We start from the raw sequence: 5,689 nt of genomic DNA on the forward strand, positions 1-5,689 counted from the left end.
GGCAAGCGTTAAGAGTTCATAGCGAGAAGCGACTGGATGAGCCGTTTACCCAGGGCCCAGAGCGACATTTCGTGCTCTGCAGCGTCCTTAAAACCCCCTATGTCCAGCCCCTCTCTGAAGATGCTGACCAACCAAATCCAGGGCACGCCCCTCAGGTATCGGCATCCAATCGAACACATCACTGCACTGATGGTCTGAAGCACTGACTGGTCCGGCATTCATTCGTTGGGCGTGATCACTTGTTGGCGGGAAAAGCTTGGGAACGGCGAGGAGAGGAGGTACATTTCTATTCTTCAGCAAAGAAACCACAGGCTGGTTCTGACAAGGGGTTTTACTTCTCAGAAACCCGAGTGCACGTGGCGCCGCATAGGGCTCCCAACATTGTCCCTTTTCGACAATTGCAAATCTTTCCTGCATTCCCGGGAAATCACTTAATGGCCGTATGAGTCATGCTCCTTTCTTGTCCTGCACGTCAGCGGACATGTCACTCTGTCGTCTCCTTTGGATAGGAGGCATTCATCACTGGAGGATAGCACTTCTCGACTGGAAGGGTGAACAAAAGAAAGAAAGCACTTCCTGCTATTTCCCGCAGGGGGACGTTTCTTTGTGTTTTTCCAGACGTTCTCTTGACAGGGTCAATTTGGCATTTGCAGGTTGTCCACAAAGCAAAACAGGCTTACAAAACAGGATTCCTGGAAACAGGCTCACTTAGAGCCATTGGACCATCACCACATTTCCACAGCACTTATTCATGCCCACAGGCGAACAATAGAGCGCGCAAATGCGGATGCTTGGTCGTAACAGTGCACAGACACCAGAAGAGGTGCGACTACGAGCGCGCCTCACAGCGGAATGCGCTGTTCTCGTCTGCGGATTCCACACAAAGATGTTCAGAGGGGGGCTCAACCTGAGTTTTAGTCGTCTCACAATGGACGTGGCTCTTTTCATTAAAGGAGGCCTTTCCAGCGTGAGACGTCAGCCTCTGGAGCGAATTAAGCAATCGACGGGCCATGCTTGCTTCACGGGGTAACCGTAGAGAACGGCAGCCACGTAGGACTCATTTGAAGGGATACATTCCAAGAGGAAATGATGGCGGGCTAGTTGATTCACTGATCGGAAAGAGTTCTAAATTCACGAAAGTGAAAAGACAACATAGGCGCCTGCGTTTTCTTTTCATATCCGTTGATTTAGCGTTGTTTTCTCATCACTGAAGCAATATAGGCGCGGAGAACACAGTCTGGAATGGGGCACGAAGTTTATCTGTGTCTGCGCGGTCTGGACGAATCGAAGAGAAAAGCGACAATATTTTTTGAGGGCGGTACATGCTCGAGATTGTTAGTGCAAGGCCAATTACCATTTTGTGATGCCGGTTCAGTGGAGGCAGTAATTCTTCGATCTCCACAGCCACATCTTCATAGTTCCATTTAACAGCTTCCACTTTTTTAAAACTCTTTCGCACACAACAGTTTGCTCCACCTAAACGGCATATTCTTTTTCTGTTTATCTAAATGTTATACTGAGTGCTTTACAATTTATTTTCCAGCGCAAAATACAAGCTGTAAATTTATTGCGAGGTGCATACAGTTTCGTACAAACCGTCATAAGTGATGAAAATAGTCGAAATGCCGCGGCCTCTCAGATAAACAGACGAAGGATTTTGGGGGTAATTTATACCCCGAAGGTGCACATAGCGCGTGAAATGGAAAAATAGAAATGGATGATATTACTGGCGTCGAAATATGCCCAAAAGTAGCGGACAGCGTACTACCCCGTTCACTGTCTCGCAAAATCGTACCTACTGCGGGATCATAACATTAAATACAAGCTTATTTCTGACGTGAAGGATGAGCAATTCATTAAAAAAAAAATAAACGCTGCAGTGCACTGCCAGAAAGAGCGGCAGTACGCTTTGTTCACAACTGCGTACACAGCGTTTCAAAGAGTTATTCCGGAGCAACATCGACTTCTATTTTGCAAACAAAAGGAACGACCCTCAGAAAGGAGGTTGTTATAGTGCCAGAGTGTATGTAAATTTGTAGCGAAGCCCCAGCGTCCCAGCGTCCAAAATATGGCGGCACACGGTGCCCAGTGGCGTCGTCTTGTATGAGATGAGTTCATTTTGACGTAAGTGTTTTAATAGTTTGCACCTCTAAAAAAAATTATATTAACAAAAGAAACTGACCAAATGCATTAAACACTTTGCATTGCACAGCTGCAGAAGTAAAGAAAGCTGTAACACTTGCAGAAAGCACCCAGAGCCTACGGTAGAATGTGCACCACTTGCCTCAGTAGATCCCCATGTACTGTACGAGTAGTCACACGAGATTGTAAGGCCAATTCTTAATGTCCTAAGATGAGGCAATAACACCAAGCCAATATCAGTATCCAGAGCTTACTATCAAGTTGACAAATTCGTTAAGATGCACATTGGTAACAGTGCGACGAAGCTTACTTTGCGAACCTAAGTAGACCTCCAAGTGAAGTGCGAACAAAGCGCTTGTCAGGTGGGCTCAGCGTTTGATACCAAATAAAGGGTGCTGATACAGAGACTCCAACAAGTGCATAAACGTAGCGATTCCATCGGTTTCTGGTACTTGGAACTGTCGTTACTTTCGATGGCCCCGCAGGAGCGTTTGAGTAGAGCCTCAATGCCCGGAAATGAATACACTGTCGTGCCATCTGCAAAGGTAAACGATTGTAGCCCTGTATGTTCTCTCCAAAAAAAAGCAAGGCAGACATGAAGCCGCCAAGAAAAACTTGCCCGCCGCAGACGTTCACAGCAATTAGGTACATACATACATCACCACATGAGCTTGACAATTACAGAAATGCACGCAAATGATGTTCGGAGGTCACCGAGACTTGTCACAAAATACTAATACCACAGATCTGCAGTAAAATAACCGCATTCAAGAACCTACAAGCTTTTTTTCTTTTTTTTTTTCTTCGTAGGTCATATAAAAGACAGTCATATGCAGACAACGTTCTAATTTATTTATATAACTGCGCCAATGACGAGATCACAAGACCCTAGGCTGAACGCATAGAAAAATCTGTTATGAACTGTAACAGCAGTGAAGTGCATTGAAGAATGTTAACACACGAACAGTTCACAAGCTCAAAACATCTTGTGCAGTTGAGCTGCCTAATATTTAAGCACAATGCTCACTTTTAGAACAAAATAAACCATTTCTGCAAAAAAATGTGCAGAGTTTAGAAGTGGCAAAAATACTTCAGCATCGCATTACTTCCCCCTAGCACAAAGTAAAAACGAAAAGACCGAGATAACTGGATTAGCTACGCTTTTGCAGCTTTTGTTTGACTCCAGTAGGATTTGTTTTACGTACATTGGGCTGATTGCCAAAAATAGAATTGCTCATTTTATGCACAATTATTCAGATTACAGCATAAAATTAAAACAAAAATTTTAACAAAAAGGGCGTAATTATTTATCACATTACCGCGTCAACACATTTTAGCTGCAGTGTGATACCGAAACTAGACCGAAAAACTGTCTAGCTTTGACTTCTCTATAGAGAACTCAAAAAGGGCGGTAAATTCGAGTGGAAGTGTAGTTTTTAGCGGGCGTCGGATCCTATACAATTCCTAGTGAAAAGCATCGGAGTCTGTGAACATCCCAAAGTCCCGATCTCTGCCACCCTCATGTATTCGGCTCATCAGCCCGCTTGAACACGAATGTCAACGCAACAAACATGCGTATGCCAACTGGCAACGCTAAACGCCATTTCCCAGCTTTCTATAACTTCCCTGAGACAGAGTGCGCAAGGTATACTGTGTATTAAACAAACGCCTCGATCAATTAACGACTAACTCCATGACGGAGTCGAGCTAGCTGAACGAGGCGCACTTGTGAAGGCGCACTGGATCCCCGGAGGCCTCTTTATCCCGGCCCACTACGACGCTCACCTTGCCGCCCTGTACCAAAGCCCAAGGCAGGCGCAGGAAAAAGACCTTCAACCCTCGTACACGCTCTCTCCTGACTTCATTCGCAAACACAAACAAATAAAATTGCGGGAGCACTGCAGAATCTGCACGGGAGAGGGGAGAAATGTCAAAGCCTGAGCGGTGCTGCTGCACAAGGTACATCGCGCACCCCTCGTATAGATTTTGCTAGCAAGACCGGGACTGGTACCGCACAGAGGACATTTTTTTTTCTTTGCCATGCGTTCGCTGCATTGCTCCTGCAAATGTGAGATTGGACGGTACACCGTCATGCATGTTACGTGGCGTTCCTTGGCGCGCGTCCGTTCCAAGTGTGGAATTTGCGGTATAACGCAGCGCAGCTCGTTGTCGCCCCCCCCCCCCCCCCCTACGTTGCCATGTAGAAGGCAGAAAACGCTAAACAAGGCGAACACATCTCGCGGAATCTCGCGCACGCGAGGTTTTGACCATGTAGGCTATACTGCTGGGCTAGTTGGTGGTGGTTATCAAACTTTATGGTATCGCAGCGCTTTCAGACAAGGACAAAGGACTAGGGACACACACATCAGCGCAGTTGTGTGTGTCCGTAGTCCTTCGTCCTTGTCTGAAAGCGCTGCGATACCATAAAATTTTGACCATGAGTCAAGAAAAAGGCTTTCTCCATAAAAGTGGAATAAAGCAAACAATCTGCCAGCGCGCAACGCTCCATCCTCGTTTCTACTTATCCCTCCCCCATTTAGAGAAGCCACGAAAGGCGGGATTTAAGTCATCAGACGCCTCCAATTTCGCACCCTACTATCCCCGTACCTTCAACAGGTCATCCAAACCCTTCCCGAACCGTCTTCCCGTACCTATTCCGTTACTTCAAGCTCTCAGCTGTGGAATGATGCGCAGCGCATCGCCAAGCATGATTAGCCACATGTATTGCGCGAAAAAGCGAGAAATTATATGTAATCGAATTTCTCCCTCATGTAATGTTTTTGGTTTCAACTGCTGAGCGACGACTGCGTCACTGACGCACTGAGGTAATAGTAGTAAACAGTAAGGGTTTTATTCAAATAAAACAAAAGCGGCAGTAAAACAACTAGATGTTTGCCAGCCCCGGTATCTGCTAACTAAGCATCAGAAGCCCTTGAACTGGTGCGGTGTATGTAAAGGGGTATTAAGAGAGAGGGAAAAGAAATGAAAGAGGTAAGCGACAGGAATAATGGACAGGTTTGGTTAAAAGTAAAAAGGTATGTACAGTATGTTACAGGGGAATGGTACGATGCTTGAGGCCCGCCCGCAAATTATCTTAGTCCACTGAAGCACTCGGCACAGCGGGCGGGCCTCTACAAATATTTGCAACGACGGCATCAGCCTGCTATCGCAGTTGCGTTTTGGTCTACTCCCCATCCCTTGGGAAGCGGCGCTGTGGATGGACTATAAGACAGAGGGAGAGCGCGGCAGCCGTTGAAAGCTGGTCGCGGTCAGCGCTACCGCGCGCGAGAGGGTCTTTACGTGCGTGGAGATACAAGCGCACAAAAGCTACAGTGTGGTGCTTTGTTCCTTTGAATTCGCACCAGTTCTTACATAAGCCTGCCCAAAAGTTAGAATAACAAAGAAATCAATAAGCAGCGATTATATCGCAGTTCTTGCATGTCTCACGTAAGTTCAGCGGGTCAATATATGACATCACAGCTTTCATTCGGCGGCTGGAACCGAGACCGAAACAGCATGAGAAAAATTAACTATAAATTTTTTAGCT

The 5,689-nt window shown here is 46.3% G+C and overlaps 1 long non-coding RNA gene across 1 annotated transcript; it reads right to left on the minus strand.

The window, feature by feature from the left end:
• Positions 1-2,263: 2,263 nt before the first annotated feature.
• LOC146205755 (uncharacterized) lies at positions 2,264-3,280 on the minus strand. The gene is made up of 3 exons (XR_014703223.1): positions 3,170-3,280; positions 2,453-2,679; positions 2,264-2,348 (listed from the first exon to the last, which is right to left on the minus strand). It is a non-coding gene; the product is annotated as an uncharacterized LOC146205755 (long non-coding RNA).
• Between the last annotated feature and the right edge of the window lie 2,409 nt (positions 3,281-5,689).

The sequence above is a fragment of the Amblyomma maculatum genome, chromosome 1 (assembly GCF_055883805.1).
Source record: "Amblyomma maculatum isolate TAMU_Amacu chromosome 1, ASM5588380v1, whole genome shotgun sequence".
Taxonomy (NCBI): Eukaryota; Metazoa; Arthropoda; class Arachnida; order Ixodida; family Ixodidae; genus Amblyomma; species Amblyomma maculatum.